General features: G+C 38.0%; 1 long non-coding RNA gene across 1 annotated transcript; it reads left to right on the plus strand.

Annotated features, from left to right (window-relative positions):
* Positions 1–5,504: 5,504 nt before the first annotated feature.
* LOC127059220 (uncharacterized) lies at positions 5,505–7,827 on the plus strand. Its single transcript, XR_007776835.1, has 3 exons — positions 5,505–5,635; positions 6,997–7,310; positions 7,465–7,827. It is a non-coding gene; the product is annotated as an uncharacterized LOC127059220 (long non-coding RNA).
* The last annotated feature ends 11,616 nt before the right edge of the window (positions 7,828–19,443 follow it).

Consider the following 19,443-nt stretch of genomic DNA (forward strand, 5'->3'; position numbering starts at 1 on the left):
GCTCCATGTTTCTGCCTGAACTATGCAGCTTTAGCAGCAGGTCCTGTACTCAGCTGAAGCTCTCAGGCCCATAGGATGGGAAATGTGGTTGCTCTTTTGTGTAGGCTTTTTATCAGATGGAGCCAGGTGGTGCACGTTCTACTGCCATTAAAATGCAATTCTCTTCAATGAATCCTTGCATGCAGGCAGGGACTGCCACATTAGATCATTTGCAAGTCCTGCCACCATCTGGGATTAATGTGCAGTGTTACTCAAGAGATACATGGTGCAGCCCCAGGAAAATGATGGCAGTGAAGAGAATGTACACTGAGTGCATTCATCGACCCTATTCCATCTGAAGAAATGCAATCATTCCCTGACACAAATTTTGTGCCTAGGAGGAGAAGCAGAATCTGCTAGAGTCTTCTGGTAATAGTGTGTGGTTTTTTTTTTTCCTTGTAGTAATGATTGTTAAAAAATATTTGTGTGCATTAAAGTTCATTTTACAAGAGAGTAAATGTCATGAATGTATTGGTGAAATATTTTCAGGTTTGGGCCCATGTGTCTGTCTGATTAAAGAAAGCTTGAGTTTTTCAGGCAGTCTCACATGTGATAAGGCAGTTGTTATAGCAACAATACATTTTTTATGAGTTGTAATAATGACAGAGCAACATCTTTTAAATTATCAGGATTTAAAGTTACAGCTGCTTTGTTTTGCCTTCCATTAACCCCTTAAAATAGTGAAATATTTTCATGGCTCTGTGGTAACATCTACATGTTTTTCTTGAGTATGTAAAAAAAAGGATCTTTAAGAAGGTGCATACATCAAATGAATAACAACTTTCATTGTGCCTCAAGAATATTGCTTTTCCCACATCCACTGTGATTACTTTTTACTATTTTTTAAACAAGTATGAATCTCACAGTGTGACAATCTTAAGTGTAGCCAAACTGTTGAAAGTATTCCTAGGTGTTCCCAAAATTAATTTTGATGTTGCAGTAATTTGCTGCTAATGTTGAAGGTAATAGCTTTTTGGGTGTTTTCTGGGAAGTTCCAGAAGAAATGGAACTTCAGTGATCCTTGTGACTTTGCCAGATATCCCTGCTGGAAAGATTAGATTTGATTTGAGGTTTATTCTTCACTACAGCCTGCCAGCATGTGCACATGCTCAAGACCACTGCTCAGCAGAAGTCCTGATGATACTGCAAGAGTGCAGAGACTTTTTTCTGAAAGAAAAATGGTTTTTATCTTTAGTGGAGAGAGAACAGGAATTGCCTTCACACATAACTCACATTTGTCACTACTCATATATGAAGCAGAAATATCTAAGGATTTCACTCTTATGGCTTCTTTTAGACCTGGTTGCCCTCAACACATCCAAGTCATCCACTTAAACAGCCCATCCCACTGATGTTGTTGACCAGGAAAATTGTATTCCTTTGGATGAGACAGATTATACTAAAGAGAAATCAAGAGTAGCTTTAACTAAACTAGTCATGGCTAGGATACTTCTGGAGTCAATTTGTGAGACTTTATTCTGGAGTGTATTCCATTCACACACAGGAGCACAGGTGTTTGGTCTGCACTGAATGCAGGACTCCCCCACTTACAGCCTGAGGAACAAATATTTCAGCTCACTAGGTCTCCTTTCTACTGGTGTTGCTAATATCTGAAAAGGAGTTGTGGAAGAATAGCACAAATAGAAGTTATCTGTTGAAAAAGCCAGAAGTAGAATCCAAGAAGAAACCACTTTTCCTCTCTGTTAAGGAAGCCACACATTTGAATTATAAAAAAGTTCAATGTAGAGTTCGCTTTTATGTGTCCTGTTTGTCTAAAAATGTTTTGCTTGTTTCTGAAAGTATTTAAAAAAATATTTGATCCTCTGTTACTGTCAAGCTTCTTTACCCCCTAGGCCATTTGTTGACAAGCTTCCATGTATCATTGCTTCTAAACACCTAAGAGACCATTTTAAATGCTAAAAACCCATACCCATCTGTTCTTTGAATAAATTTTCATGAAAGGAAAAAAGGTGTTTTTATGCAGAATTTTACCCTAAGTGGATCATGCTTTGTTCAATAGTCATAATCAGCTTTTCTGTTCACCCTTCCCTCTTTGAAAGTGAGGTTATACTCAGTGCTCACATTCCTTTGGCACCTAAAGAAAAACATCACTCTTAAATTGGATGAGATTTCTTTTATAAAATAAGAAAAATCATCACAAGAATTAAAAAGGTCCATTCCATAGTTTTATAATTAGAGGGTTTATTTTCTTTATGCATTCAAACTAATACTACATTAGCATATTCAGTGCTTGAGAAGAACCATTTTCTGATTGTCTTCAAGGGATGGATCATTTGATTGAAGAATACCAGGAAAAACTTTATATGTAGTTTGTGGGTGGAAGAAAATACACCTTTGTCTATAAAATCTGCTTTTAGTTTAATTCTCAGGACTGAATTAAAAAGTACTGTTCTAGCTTGCCTGCATATTTAATTTCGTTCTTCATATGATTTGAATGTCATCTGATACACAAATGCAACTTCATCAGTTTGGGGTTTGTTTCTGCCTTCCCAGATTTTTGAAGGAGGATTCTTTGGAATATGAGACTAAGATCTGAAAGGACTGCAAAGCTTTATCTTTGGAGGAAGAGTCCTTAAACATAGAAGTTACTAAAGCTACAGTTCCTAAGGATTTCAAACTTGTTGAAGGATAGGAATAGAGTTTTTCTTTTTCTTTTTTTTTTTTTTTTTTTTTTCTTAAAGAGCAATGATTTAGAAATAAGTAGAATGCAATTTAGCAAAGAGAAATGCAAATGTGGGTCAGGATAGTCATATACAGGTGCAGAATGGAGAGTAGGAGCAATGCAGGAGCACTGCAGAGGAGGTTATCAGTCACAAAGGTTCACAAGATGAACATGAGCATGGTGTTGTGGTAAAGCAAGCATCACATTATGGTGTATACAAACTAATGCACTACCCCTCAGATATATGAAGTAATAACATCCTACTGTGGCACAACCTCCACTGCAGAGATGTGGCTTGTATGGGTATCAAATTTAGTAAGTGTATGAATGACAAAAAAATTAAAAAAGGATATAAATAAACAGTAGAATCATGTAAGATGTAAGATTGACCAGATAAAGTACTAGAATTTACTACGTATTTCTCCTTTTTTACTATATATATTTTTTTAATCTCTTCCTACTGATTTCCAATTCAAAACTGCAAAAAGAAGGAGACATAAGAAAGAAGATCAATTTCATTTCTACATCTGCTGCTTTTCAAAGACAGAGAATACTAAGTCAAGGAATTGACTTCAGGATGAGACATATTCTTTTAACAAAGCAATGAAGTGCTGAAATAGATTGCCAGGAGAATGCTGGAATCTGTTGGACCGCCTTTAAGAACAGACTGGAGGGAAATCAGGAAAGACAGTTGATCCTTAGGGTGAAGAAATAACATAAATAATCTCTTTGGCTCTGTTTCATAGATTTCTCTGAGTATTGTGGTATGCTGTTTTGGCTTACAACACAATATCACTCATGGCAGTACAAAGCTAACTAAGTCTGTGTGTTTTGATTTTCTTTCACCTTCCTTTATTTGTGAATGTTCAGGAACAGCTAGTAGATCCTGTAGCTGGTATTTCAGGAGATGGGTAAATGTATATTTCAAAGAAAAGATATTTGAAAACGTGCTCATTAAATGACACTAAGACTTTCACAATGAGATGATGCTGTAGAACTGGAATAAAATACTCCAATATACAGACATATTAGCTTTAATCTATGGATTCCATTGCCTACCCAGCTGGAGACATTAGGCAAGTGGATTTTGGTTAATTTAAAGACTCCACTTTTCTTAGTAACTAGGCATGAATAAACACACAAACTCCCATCCTGCAGCTGGAACACAGTTAACTGTAAGAAGGGTTTCTCTAGGGTGCTGAAGATGTGCCGTAAAATGTCCTTAAGATGAGTGGAAATACCTTATTTCAGTTTCATCTACAGCACCTCTCAGACAGGGCCAGACTTCTGTGTCATTTAGTGAATGCTTCACTCACTCCATTTGGTGACCAGTTAATCTCTTCCACACCATTCATTTTAGTAGTAGCACTTCTTTGTCAAGTAGTTCCTCAATGATTTGGGCAGATATTGAAAACATAGGCTTTGGCAGAAACTGGAGTACCAGATACTGATAATTTTTTGCAGCAGAAAAAGCTCTTTCTCTCACTATCGTCCTTGGACTGTGGTGCAATGCAAAAGCAGCGAGTTCACCTCCACTTTTTGGTGCTAGGGAGCAAGTGAATGCCCACAGATAACTCTGACAGGTATTTCAGAGGACATACCTGTCCTCTGTGCACAGGATGTGGCACCAAGGTCTCTCTGAGCAAGGTTTAGGCATTGGCCTTCCTGCTTGACTTCAGTCACACAGGCTACACAGATAGCTGCAGAGGATGTCAGACAGCTGATTTCCTGGGCTGTAAGTGAAAATCCTTTAGGTGTCTGCTAGGTGGTTACAGCACCCAGTGAGAGCTCCAAAGGTTCCCTTCCAGTGCTGAGGTTTGCTCATACATAGTGGGAGTATGATGAGAACCACCCTCCAGGACTTAGCTCTTTCTTGGAGGGCAAGGAGGGCATAGATGTGTCTGTGTCTGGCCGAAGCTATTTCTGTTTTCTTTACCTGTTTTTCATTTATCTGTTACCTGTTCTTCCTCTCCACCTCTCTTCTATCTACAGAGGTACTTCAGACCAGTTCAACTTGGTGTTTGAATTTTCCTGAAAAGAATAATTCCATTTTCATTCATGTACTAGTTATTATTTATGTTTTTTATCTTTTCACTTTTCTCTTCTTTTTATCATTACGTCCCGGTATTTAATAAAATCCTAGGAAATTCATACCACAGCTTTCAATACTATGGAAAAGCCTTTATTCCTGGCTTATCTTGAACCACAATCACCCCTGACTCAGCTTCATGCTGTTCTGATATGGTTTCTGTCACTGATCACCATGTTTAAAAAGGGATTAAAGTTAACTTGTTCATTGTTTCCAGTGCTTAATAATCAAAAATGTCTTTTTTTTTAAGGTTTATTGTTTTTTTTTAAACTGTAAGTAACAAGATTTAGAACTAGATCTCAAAATTGTCTTACCTTGCACAAATAAGGATGCCATTTTAGAACAACTTTTCCCAAAAGCCTGAAAAACATCTATATAATCTGATTTTTCTCAAAGATTGTAATAGCCCTAAAAGGTTGTAATAGTCCTAAAAATTCTGATGCTAATTCTGCTTCTTAAGTACTATTCTCCTACCATTTTTTCAAAGCAGCTCCAAAATACTGAGTCAGCCAACTCCATGTGGTATCTCACACACATTGAACTTAAAATGTCAAAATGAGATCGATGTCCCTGAAAAAGAACAAAACCAGAATTTTTTTCAAATGGTATAATTTAACAGTCTCTTCTTTTAGCCTGCAGGCAAATAGTGTAAAATTTAAGTTTTTTGTGCTTCTGCCTAGGAACTGCTTCACATCATCAAGTGAAGAGTGAGCGTGTTACATGTGATGGTATGAAAGGCCAAGCTGTTGGTTTCATGAGATAATGGTACAGCTGTTATGGAGCTGCTGAGCAGAACCAAATAGCTTGCTGTGAAGTGAGCAAAGGTATTTTCATATTTCCAGCATCCTTAATTAGTTCAGCCAATAGCTGTTTTTGTTTTGGACTACATATTAACTTTGCACTGTTCTATTTATTCACATTAGAAACATCTTGTTGTTTGATTCCTTTGACTTGTAGCTAGACATAAGCCTCAGAAATAATATTCATGGGTTTGATCAGAATAAGGGCAGATGATGTCCTAGTGAAGGAAACAGGAACTGACTTTCCAAGGTGCTGAGAGGAGTATTTGAAAAATCAGGTACTAATAAAGAATCATGAATATAAAACTATGAACCTAAATCAACTGCCACAGGAACTGTTTTCACTAAAATTGAAAATGTTGTGGTATGGGAGCCACAATTATTCTATGGTATTAGCTTTATAAGGATATCTTTGATGATCTGTCAGCTCCTGAAGCTCTGAGCAACCCACGGGACACTTCTTGATGACACCAGAGGCACAAAAGGGTAATTAATGAAGATCCCCAAGTGCTGAAACAATGAAGTTAATGAGATTTTGACATTTGCATGCCTGGGGTCAATGCCATTCATTTTGGTCTTCTCTGGGGAGTTAAGAAGGCAAAACGGATTAAAGCTGTAAGGAGTGACAGCACCTGGCCCGTGCAGATGTGAGCATTTGGCTGCTTGTTTCTCCCAGGTGATGGACAAAGAAGCAGTATCAGGTTTTAAAAAATAGGGGTTTTTTTTTGGTAAGATCACCTTACCCTGCTTTGCTTCAGATCTGGCTGGTGGCTGAAGAGCAAGTGACACTAAAAGAAAAGACCAAGACAGGGTTAGTGATCTCTTACAAAGATCATCAATGCAAATCTCAGAGGGGCTGTGACTCACAAACTGAGATATCCTGCAAAACTTCCATCCCTCCCCAAGGGCAGAATGTGAGAAACCACTGTGGTGCTTTGCACAGGCTATAGAGAGATTTTTTTAAAATGTGTGTTTTGTCAGCCTCCACTTAATTTCAATATTGGGTACTTATGCTACAAAATGACAATGCTATGACAATGACAAGTGCCTGAATGTTATGATAAGAATACATTATAATCATAAAAATGACCATAAAAACTGCTTATAACAAAAGAAAAACTCTAGAAGAAGGTCAGACAATCACTTATTAGGAAAAGTGACAGCCTTAAAGACAGTTGTTGAAAAAGTAGATGTATTTTAGGAAAATATATTAGCTTGGGCATAATTTGTTATACAAAACTTTCAGCCAAAGATAAAGGGTAACTTATCCACAGCTAAGTGTACCTTCATAACTCAACCAGCAAAATAATTCCAAATGTCTTGGATTCCAAATGTTCAATTAGGATCTCGAGTGACAGCTAAACAACATTTTTTGTTTCTTACAGAAGTGTATTGCTTCAACAGAATAACATGACACTGTCACCACAGGTACTGCAGAGTTCTGAAAATATGAAAGAATTTTTTTGGACTCTGTTTATGTGTGAGTTGTTTCCAGCCCTTTGTACCCACCGAGAGTCCTGTACAGTATTGAGAACAGCCTGGAATCCCTGACAAATACCTGGCAGTGCCAACAGCTGGAGCAGGCAGAATGTGAACTCCCTGAAATGGAAAGTCATCCAAAAACATGCTTCTAGGATCCCAACTCTCCTTTACTTCTTAGGAGCTAATTAAATATTTCCATCAAAGTGAATTAATAAAAGTAAGTTAAAAATTAATGTTGATGAAGTGCTTCACATACTCCTCTATGCAGGGTTTTGTATCTGTCCCTTATGGGCAAGAATAGCTGAACCAGATATTATTTCCACAGTGGTTTTTTTATGCATTTTTGTGATGTGACAAATATTTGTTGACAGTGTGTTGCAGGTTGTCACTGTGGACCCATAGGCTTTCATGGAGCTCGAGGAAAGAGCCTGCAGAGAGAAACAGGACATGTAAAAATGTGATTTCAGTGGAAAAATTGAGCAAACTTGGTTAATTAACAGAGAAGACTTTGATGGAACTTGTGGCAGTCTTCAGGTACATAAAAAGAGAAAGAGCTAAGAGAAGGAGCATTTTGTGGTACTGAATAGAAACAATGGCCATGGTGGTCCAGTTTGCGCATTGATAGGACTTATATTTAATGTGTATATTTAAACTCAACAATAAAATGCTTAGTTGGACTGGAAAATCTCCATTTGGGGACTTAAGGAATTATTTAGATACAATCTGTCAAGGCTTCTGTAGATGACTTGAACTGGGGCAGGGAATGGACTGTGTCACTTCTTAGAGTTGCTTTGAGCCCCATGTTTGTGTGCCTGTGGTTTTCTTCTGAAATGTCCACTGTGCAGTACTGCGTTATCAATTTCAATCAATGAACTGAAAGACTCAGGGAATGTGGTAACAGGAGATAAACATCAGATAAGAGCTATGGTACTCCTGTTCCTGTTTCCTAGTCTGTTCAACTGTTAGTGTCATTGTTGTGCTGCTTGCCATGGTATTAAAAACGCTCAATAAAAAAGCCAAAATAGTATGGGGCAAAGGAGATTTCATGGAAGACCTGCAATTTTCTGTCACTTTTCTGCTTGGCACCTCAAAAAGCAGAGCCTTTAAACTGTGGGAGAAACAAATTGTTCAGTCATTTTAATAGAGAAGCATCTAAGCTATAAGCAAGAGTTTTGCTGTTAGTTTACTCAGGGGGTAAACGTAGAAAACATAACATTTCTTCTTCTGGTGGTAAGAGATCAACTTCTCCTTTACCAACTACTTCTCTCCCCAGCTAAAAATATAAAAAAAATCACAGTACCCTCACCATTACATTCACTGAATTCAGTAGAGCTGGTGGCTGATTTTAGGTCAATGTTATAATTAGAGCAGTATGGTACCATTTTATTTTAATTTTGTGGAGAGCTGAAGCACAGGTGTATTCAAGGCTGATTAAGCCTGCTAAATTCTTTAATGAAATGCAGAGTAGATATGTACAATTTTTTTGCAATATATTTCAATTATTTCAATGGGAGGTAGGTGTTACAATGTGATTTAGATTAAATGTACTTTAAATGTATCACTATTCATTTCAATAAAGAAAGCAGTACAGTCTATAAGTAATTTGAATATTTAATCATGTACAGAACAGGCAGCATAAGTGAAGAAAAGAATGATACTAGAAAGCTGACTCAACTCTTCTGTCACTTGATGTGGAAGGATGCAAGAGTCCATGGCACTTAATCAAAATCTCCAGCAAAAGCTTGTGGAAGACAAAAGGAAAAGCATGCCTCAACTTCTTTGTGGTGCTTGTTGAGAACTCGTGCAGATCGTGCATCTTGTGGAAATGGCTGTCCTTGATTTTCCTGAAAAGGCAGCTCACTCATGTGTCAAATTCTGTGCTCAACAGAGCAAATGTTCTAAGTTCAAAGTGAGTATTAATTATGTACTTAACTATTTGCAAATAGTACATCAGGAATTTTAAATTGCTGGCATACTCTGGGGAAACACGAAATGGTGAAATTTTCTCCTGGAACACTGGGGAAGATTTCTATCTCTTCTGCTTGAAATACCAACACAGTAGGTTCCTGAGAAATGGCAGACAATGATGTTGCATTGCTGAGCACCCTTTACTTGCATCACTTGTTACTGGAACTCTGCATGTTTTGTCAGCCCTGAATGGAATGGACTTATTAGACTCCAAAAGACATGAAGGAAATGAATCCTGCAGATAACTCCATGGTAATTTGTACCCTATGAACACTGATGTCGTGAGAAATCCAACTGGTTTTGTTTATTGAATAAAACATCCAAAAAGTGGAATCCTTGGATTTATGCCCCACTCAGATGTAACATGTAACCACAATTTACTACCTGTGGTGTTTAAAATTTTGGATTGTCTTGAAGACCACTGTTGGGTTTGTTTAGGTTGGTTTCTTTCTCCTTTCCCCCTCTAAGAGCCTTCATGCATAGTTAAGTTATTGGTGTCCTGTACACTTCCACCTGCAGCTTTGCGTTGCATCCATTGGAAGTCCACAGTGGCATTGCAGAGTAACAATCCCTTCAGACTCGAACAGCTGAAGTCATGCAAAAGATTTTGTCATTTGTCATTATAATCCAATACAGCAAAACAGTTACCTTATAGGGATGACGACGGGAAAGGCTTTTATAGGATTACATCACTAGATGATAAATGAGAGCAATTTGTGTTCATTATGAGAACAGCATCCCAAAGAGAATGTTATAAATTTTGTCCTGCTCTCCCTTCCTCCACGGCAAAACTAGCACAGCAGCTTAGAAATAAGCAAGCAGGCTCTGAAAACAATCCAGACAGAGGAAAGCAGACCAGTGAAGATTTCTCTGCATTTTACTTTAGCAGGAGCATTGAGAATTAGAAACATAAAGGAGAGACACACAATGATAATTAGGACAAATCCTTAAAGTTGCCCTTTTTATTGAATAAAAAATATTTTTTTTAGTAAAATGTTCATCCTGTGTGGAAAACAAATAACTTGTTTGGGAAGCAGAACAAAATAATATTTGAAATCAGACAATGAAAACATTTTACTTGATAAACTGAAACTGTTTCAATTTGAATGTGAACCCTGAAGATTTTAGTGTTTATTACAAACCTGAAAGAAAAATATTTCAAACTTATAATTAGGTTTTCTTTAAAGCTAGAGATGTCAATTTGCTCCTAGCAATTTTGGGTTGACATAGCTGTATTTTCAAAAGAAGAAATTTTGCTGGGTAAGTTTTCAATCCACTCTATAACTGAATGACTACTGAGGTCAGGAATTAGCTAATCCTTTCTTCCTTTCCCCATATGTGTCACTGCAGCAGCAACAAGAGACTGGAACAAAATCCTTGATGCATTTGCTTTCTGTGGCCTGCTAATGGCCAACTATTCAGCCATGATGCCTTAGTTTGTGGTTGTGTGGTCTGGATTCCTGGATCAAGACCAGCAGCATTCAGTCTTGTATCTTTATGTCCAAATAAAATGATGTTAGGAGGTCTGCTTTCCTCTTTCCACCCCTCCAAGAGATTTTTCTTCTCTCCAACACTTTAACAATCTCTTCATCCTCCCTCTATCACCTGTGATATTTACAAGTGGGTCATGGAAAAAGCAATGCAGACACCCTTTTTACTGATAGAGAAAAGATCAAGGAGGAACTCAAACACCTGTGTCTCCTAAATTCTTATTGTTGTGTGCTCTGAAGCTGATTGAAGCCATTACTGGATAGTGACTTGTCTGTGCAAGTAAAAGGGAAGAGTGTGAATTGAATTGGTACTTTTGTGGAATAGTCAGCATTAATGGCTAAGGGTCTTGTGATGCTCTTAAAACCCTCCAACAGAGGGCTTTTCTTCTAAATTGAAGAGCTCAAAGTAGTGCTGAGGAGTGCTGTGAAGAGGGGGAATCAGGAGAGTCCACAGCAAATGGCAGAGCTCTAGGGATGAGGCGGCTCTGGGAAAGCAGCAATGGGAAGCAGTCTGTGGATGCTGATCTCCTATCAGGAGATAGTGTAGAAAAGTAAAATGAAAGTATTTCCATGTGGAAATCAGTTGTATGCCTGCTCTTCTGTTCTGGGGCTCTGTCTGCCCCATAACTGTGATGGGGGGAGCAAGAGGGCACCAGGCTGAAAGGAATTGCAGACACTGTGTGCTCGCATCAGCAGGTGATGTCAGGACATCAAGGGAGTAAGCAGAGTAAGACAACACCCTGGATTTAATCTGCATACTGCAGTTTATTTAAGAATTGATGAGATTATGGCTAAACTGTCTCCCTGTCTTCAACTCCAAATTTTGTCATCCTATTACTTCTCTGTCCCACTGAGGTAGGGAGGGTGTGAGTGGCTAGTGGCATTTGGACCTTAGCCAAGGTTAATCATGGAGGTGAAGCTGGGGGAGAAAAAAATAACACTTAAAAACTCTTCAATATGAAGTGGCCTTAGCATGAGATACTTCAGGTCTGTATCTTCTTTCAGGATTTTTTTTGCTACCAGTCAAATACTTTGGCAAATTATAATAGGTGGTTGTTACACCTGCAGTCAGAGTAGATGCTGTGAATTTCAAAGCATTTAAAACACTGGTAGCAAACAATACCTATTTTATATTTGAATCTTTCTCTTGTGTATAGGTTGAAACTACCTACAAGACATAGTTTAATAAACATCTACTTGTGAGAACAACTGTAATATCATTACTTTTACTTTATGCCAGATGCTGTGGACCTAGCCAAGCGAACCTGCTCTAATCACATCTATCACTATAGACCTAAGGGAATAAACTCACTTTCTTATTGCCAGCAATATATTTTCTCCTAAACAAATGTTTTATTGCTACCTAGCATTTTGCAGTGTTTCCCAACACTGGAATAAGTTCATGCATATCCAAGTTATTTTTTCTCATTGTAGTTTTAACTAGTCTAGAAGTCTGGCACACTAAAGTAGTTTTTGTCTATTACCACATACATTAATGTATATTATGAGCTATCCTCCCAATAGCAATATTTCAAATCTTCTATTTGACAGGTGACAAGCAGAAAATGGTATTAATTACACTGCCATGGTTTCTTCCAAGCCTCCCATAGAACCATAGAATTGTTAAGGTTGGAAAAGATCTCTGAGATCAAAAAGTCCAACCATTAGCCCAGCACTGCCAAGTGCACCACTCAACTGTGTCCCCAAGTGTTTCTGCCTCTTCCATTCACTTATGATGCAGTCATGTTGAGGGAGCAACTCCACCTTATGGGACACAGTATCATGAGAGTATGGCCACAGGCACTCAGCTGAAGTATGTTTTCTGAAACATCTATTTTCTAACCTTTGAATGGAAAGTAGTCAACTCTTCATTATCTCTCAAGCTAACATATTTGTGAAGATGGAGAAACAACAGAAGCATCAGGGAGAAATTCCTTTAGCTCATACTGATAGAATCTGGAGAAAAAGAAATTAGTGCATACTTTAGGGAGATAGGCAATTTGTTATGGTACTTAATTGATTTTTAATCTTTAAAACTATGGATGGAGCTCTTCTTTTCAGTAAATTTTTTCTAGGTTTACTCTCTCAAGCAGTAGAATAATTAGGCTTGTTCTCCCTAACTTATTCTTAACTGTGTGGAGAGGAACGAGAGAAGATTTGAATCCTGGTCAATATATTCTGGATTTAACGCATAATCTACTGATGTTAAAAGGAGAAAAACTGTGAAACACATCAAAAAGATAACCTCAGAGATGTAATTATTGCTTTTGCTAGGGTGAGTTCTGTGAAGAGTTGCAGACTCTATGTGCATATGAAATGTCAGTGCTGCCAAAGTTTGGGAATCCAATTTGTTCAGGTATGTGCTATTTTTCATAAACCTTATATGTTTTCCATATTGTTACTACATTTTTTTTGGGTGTGTCTTTAAGTATATTGCTGTAAAAGTAGTGCTATTTTTTAACTGATTTTTTTAATCAGTTGTGTCAGGATTTTTACTTTCAGTATTCATCTCTAGTATTCATCCTTTCTTACCTTACCTGCCACTCATGTCTCTGATTTAAACTTTCTAAACAGATTCATTAATATTCTTTATATTATAAAAACATGATTATGGAATATGCCTCGAAGGTAGAAGTTAGAGATCAGTAGACCCAAAATTTTATCACCGTTATGCCTGGCTTCAATCAACAGCCAGCAATGTGCAATATATAAATATTTTTTAGTTGTTTTTATCCTGTATTATTTTGATCTATAAATAGATATAAATTCCAGTAAAGATGCCTCCTGCACTGAAGAATGACAAGTAGGCATCAAAACTGACAGGAGACTTTAACATCTTACTGGAGCATAGCAATCATTTATGAGCAAGCTAGGTATGGAAAAAGGCTCCAAGTCCAACTGAGACTTTCATGTCCATAAGTAAGAGAAAACCTTTCAATTAAAATAATGGGTGAACCCTTTTTCTTGTTTAAAAGAAAAGAGTTTTAGGATAAAAAAAGAACTGGTCCAACCCTTCCCTGAAAGTCTTGAAAGGGGAAGTGGCAGCAGATGTGATGACAGAAGGTGCAGTGCAGCAGCAGAAACCAAGGGGCATGTCACAGGTCAGTTGAATCAGAGTCCTCTTATGCCAATTTTGAAGCAATAAAGGCTTTCAAGAGTACAGTAGGGTGTTCATATTTGCATCTCTGTGGTCAAAGGGAGAATGCCAGTTCTTTGTATTGAGTAAGAAAGTACCACTTAGAGGATCAGATCCAGTTCTGGAGAAGTGTTTTTGTACCTAAGTCTCCAGTTCTAACTCTTGTAAAAATAAAACATAAATTGTTTTGAAAAGAGAAACAAAAAGAAATAGCTCTCTTCAGTGCAAGTTGTAGGACATTTTTGTAACATGTTACTTATCCTGGAGGAGCAACGAGTATAAAGGGTCTACCCCTGGAGCCTCTTGGTGTTACTATGCTCTAAGATCAAATATAACTCGATGGTAGAGTCTTGTGACTGACAGCTGAAGAAAGAGAACAGCAGATTTTAATTATAATTAACAATAGGCTAGATGTGATGAGCAGACAATAAATGTTTTTAATATTTACAATAATTACACAATAATTACAATATAAGGTAAATACAATATGTATGGTTATACAACAATATTTACATGATCATCACCAGTGTCTTCATGCAGTCCCAATCTTTTTCTTTCCCCTTTGTTTCATTTGTAAAAGCCTGTTTTTGTCTGTACTTGTGGGTTTCTCTTTATTACATCTGTATTGTGCTCTGTATTAGACTTCCATGACCTGTTGGGAAGCCTGGAGGCTTTATTGCAATTTGCAATAAGATAGAATTAGAGGCCAAAATAAAATCAACAAGAAACTAGCTTTAAAAGTGAAATGGTTTAACTAGTTTAGTAGTGCAAGCTGGGAGCAATTCAGGAAGTAAACACCTTAGACTCAGGAGAGTAAATTAGGTTGTTTAAACTCTTTTGATTTTAATAATCTCTTTATAACAAGGAAAGCAATATTTTTGAGAGCATTATATTTAATCTGACAATGTTCCTTTAATAGTGTACCTATACTCACTGTTGCTGCCACAGTCTCTTTGCTAGTCCTAAATGCCACTGTCTCCAAAATGCCTTTCTTTGCTCTCTCTGCTCACTCACACATTGAGAGTGCTGCCTTACTAAAGACCATTGGCTGCCATTTCAGCTGCAAAGCTCCTGCTTCAATTCCTCTCTTCCAGTAAAGAAAATGGCAAAACTAATTTTAATTGAGAACTTGTGGTCAGTCCTTGCTGCCTCTCCTGTCGCATCTGGGGTGCTGTGGCAGCTGCTAGCCCCTTTAAGAGGACTTTTCAGCTGCCCATTTGGAAACTTCATGTAGGTTTGAGCTCTCATCTGTCTTACAATGACCCCAGATTTTTCTCTGGAAATGTTTGCACATTTTAGGAAGAGTCAATCACCTGCTTTCCCTCCATTCTCTACTCTTTCAGTTTGAGTACCTTCTGTCCAATTACCACTGCCATTAAATATGTTCTGCAAGAAGGAAAACTCAGGCTGGAAAATATAAGAGGAGTACAAGACTCAGCACAGGACCCCACACAGAGTAAGAGATGAGCACGGGATCAAAGCAGCTTCAATGGGAAAGCTCACTGTGCAGAAGGGGAGGGTGGAAGGCCTGGCCTTGAACACAGAGTCCCATGGGAACAGAAGCCATTTCTGTTGGTCATCTAAACTGGGTGACAAGTGGCTCTCAGAAGGTTCTTCATCCTTGGGGATTGCTGTTGCTTTGTGCAGCCTTGCTCTCCCTTTTTATTTTAGCTCATCACAATTTTTGATGTATTCTGTCATCTGTGTTCTTTAAAAGCTCCTGGAGATGTCTTACAGCATTACCTCATTCATTCAGCACAGTTTACATCTTTCCTTGGCATTTTTTCAGTAGCTTTACAACACAGCTGTCAGAACAAATCACTCTGCAGATCCATGTACTTATTGTGTAGCTGTATGCATGCACACACACATATATTCAAAGTTTAGATAAACATCCCCCAACATCTTACTAATAAAATCACCGAAGAAAATGTGGTGAAGCACTAAATGCAGGCCTAGGAGGGACACAACATCCATAATCAGAATACTATCTCTGTTTTTGTAAGGGAGGGAACAAAAGGGAGAAGTAGAAGAGCCCTTACCTCATGAAAAAGTTAGGAATAGACCCAAGCACCAATTCAAGCCAGTCAAGCACGTATCACGTGTGTAATGATTTTTTTCTGTGCTACTTGTAATGAACAAAGCATTTTTAGAAAGGTGCCAAATTTACCATTTGGGTGTCCTTTATTAGTAGATTAATGTCCCATTATTGTGTGAAGCATTGTGAATGTGTATAATAAAAGGGTGTTGCTGCTCTGCCCTGAGGACTTTACTGCCTACAGAGCCAAACAAAGGGCTGCAGAAGGGAAATAAATGTTCAAATGGAAAAGTAAAAATATCTCTGATCCAAGCCTTTTATCTGAGCTGCTAATGAACTTCTCAGTCTTTCTCATTTCCCACATTAAATTATTCAGAAGGATGAGAAAGTGTCCTGTTACTATGTGGTGAACTTCTGGGAGGTCATGTTTGGAAAGACTGGTTACAGGTCACTGGAAGACAGAAAGCCTTCTCTAGACTGCACCAGATTTTCGTGACTGAGTAGCGCCTGTGAAGATGTGTCTACATTTCCTAATGTTACACTGCAGTAACATCTTGTAGTTCTGCAAGTTTTACAGTCACAGCTGATAACCCCTAGACAACCTCTTCATTAGGCTTGGAAGCCTAATGAAGAGGTTATCTAGGGGTTATCAGCTCCCCTAAATGTTTCAGCACTCCGTGGTATGTTTTTGGTGTCAACTAATCCAAACTGCTAAACCTTGTAACATTGCCAAATTCCAACAGACCACACCAGCACTCATGGTGGTACAAGGTCTTTAGAACCAAAGGACTTAAGGAAAAGGTGTTTTGAAACTTTGTGGGAATTTTTACACTGAATTATCAGACAATATACAAAATTCCATTTGGTTTCCAACCAGGAGAACCAATGCCCTTCATCAGTACTGGCTTTTTAGCAAAAATCAGTGCTGTTGGAATATAATTAGTCTTGTAAATCTTTCTGCAGTTGGTGAAACATGGCATCTCCACTGAAACCAGTGGCAACTTCTCCCTCGACTGATGCATTTTAATCTTTAGCAGTGCAGCCTATTATCTGAAAGAATTAGATCTCAAGACAGAGAATTTGTAAGAATAAAACCAGAAAAAACTTGAGAAAGAAAAAAAGAGCACCAAATCTACTGAGAGCACAAGGAAATGGCCTTTTAGAATGGACTTTTGCTGTTCTTTGCAGTCTTAGAAAACTATGAAATATTTTACACATTCTGTACTTTCCCCCACTGCTAATGCCTCTTCCCCCATCACACAGAAAATATTCGAATTATTTAAATATTTCATATTGTAGAATGTAGCAGTACAGTGCAATATGTGTAGATACACTTGGGAAAAGGATTTTAATATTACTTTGAGAATCACAAATTATTCATGGAGTGCAAATAACAAACTGGTGGAGAGCGCAATCTGTGATAAAAGCACTTACCTTTTCTTAACATTTTCCAATGTAGTTGGTGTTGACAGATCATCAGACCTTTAGTGCATTATTTATTAAATGTTTTAGCATAAGTTTTAAATATTCAGTGAGCACTTAGCCCACAAAAGACATGGCTGACTGAAGATGCAGTGATGCTGATGACGGAAGCCTGTTCACAGTTCCCTCCAAACTACTGGTACATGCAGTTTGTGTTTTAACAGGGACTATTTTTCTCTTTGTATTACTGATTCCATCCTTTTGGGAATTGTGACTTATGCATCATTGTGTTGAGAATGCAATCCAGTATTTTACGGACTGCTGTGCATGTCTTTTCTGTGTTTAACTGAGAAGATTAGAAAACACTGAGAGGGTTGCACTGGTTAATGTACCAAAACTAAAGTTGAAGGAAATGCATTTTCTAGACTAATTTATAGTTTTCTAGGAAAGTAAAATGTGAAGAGCCAACATCTTCAGTAATTTAAAACAATGAAGCACACAGGAAAATAAGCAAAAGCAGAACACATCTTACAGTGAGTGCTCTGTCTGCTCCTTCAGTTTGTCCTGGCACGCTAAAATTAATAGAGTGTATATTTCTGAGACTACAATCTCCTTAATTTAATCTGTCTCTAGTTCTTCAGTGTTTTATTGCATTTGGAGATTGTGCCAGAGCAATATTGCAGAACAACTTCAAAACTTTAGGGAACCCAGATCCCAACTTGTGTTCGTTTTTTAATAAATAGACCATTTCCTCCATTTCCCAACTAGACTCCTTTTTATGAGGAACAAGGGTAACTACTGCACTTCAGGTTTATTTCTGACACTAGTATGAAATGAATTGTGTGCCCAATCAACCTATGACAAGTCCAAAAGGCTGATAGGCAGCATTAGAGAGGAGATGCAAACAAAAATACTAGAAGAGAAATCTCAGCGTAGGGTGGTTGGTTCCTTTTGTGAGTATAAGCACTGCTGTAGCCTGAGCCTGCAACGATGGCCAGTTCAATTCCTAGTGCTGAAGAGAAGAGAACACCAGGACTGCACAGGATGGAAGGAAGCTTTGGGGTGAAGTGGTCAATGTGCCTGACAGTGAGGCATGTTTGAGGGGTGCACACCCACATCTGAGCTGCTTACCTCGGTCACTCCGAGTTACCTTCCACCAGGGAACCTCCTGACTGGTACAACTAGACCTGGTGTGCTGGCAGCCTGGGAAAATAGGAGCCCTGAATCTGAGGAACCAGTTACTCTATTTAAGTGCCAGTAGGGAAGGACTTAGGACAATTCTGTATCCAGGAGATTTTTTGCTTTTGCATCAAGAACAATCAGCTCTACACGATCTTTACCAGGCCAACATAAGAAAGATAATGAATAAACAAACTCCCACAGAGAAGGAATACTCACAGAAATTCTGTAAAACAGTGCTGTGGGTCTTCCTTTACCACAAAATTTGTAGTTTGGGGTTCAAGTCCAAAACATAATTTCCAAAGGGATGCATGCCTAAGTCAAGGCACAAACTACTTCCCTTTTTGTTGCCATATTTCTCTTCACAGAAAAAAGCAAGGCACACTTTTTCCCAAGAATATTTCTGGGTTTCACATTCTCTGAACCTCAGAGAAAGAAAAAACAATTCTTATGTCATTTACTGCGCCTGTGTTGGTTCACAAGTGGAATGCATTGTGGAAGATTGTTTACCTGAATTGGTAATTGGATTCTGGTGTGAGTGTTTTGATTCCCTGACCAGTTGAAGCCAGGTGTTTGTGTTGGGACTGTCAGGTGACAGTCATGAGATGTTGTGCAGTGGAGTGCAGTTGAGTGCTTGGCAGATTCGGTTTAGATGTAATGTAATCTATTGTAATATAATATAGAATAATATAGTATAATAAAGTAATTAATGAGCCTCCTGATAAGATGGGGTCCTCCTTATCATTCCTCTCCTTCATCAGGGGCAAAAATATCTACTACACCTGTTCCTAAACCTCACATTAAAACCAGATTTCTTCAATTCTTTTCTTTCATTTCTGCTGAGTATTGGCAGATGTCAAGACCTTATTAAAAAAATCTAAGTAATTCAGATGGACACCTTGCTAACATAACCTGCTTCATTTCATCTCTTGAGAGAGTCCTTGAACTGTGGCCACCATACAATGTATAAACCACTTCCAGTTTAAATATAGTCAGTGAAAATGCCACAATTTGATTCTCATGAAAAATACTGTAGCTAATTATTGCATGGGAATAAAAAATAATCCTGGGAAAGGCTTTAAGAGGTCATTTAGTCCATGCAATGGCAAAAATGTTT

This window comes from Serinus canaria, chromosome 2, assembly GCF_022539315.1.
Source record: "Serinus canaria isolate serCan28SL12 chromosome 2, serCan2020, whole genome shotgun sequence".
NCBI lineage: Eukaryota > Metazoa > Chordata > Aves > Passeriformes > Fringillidae > Serinus > Serinus canaria.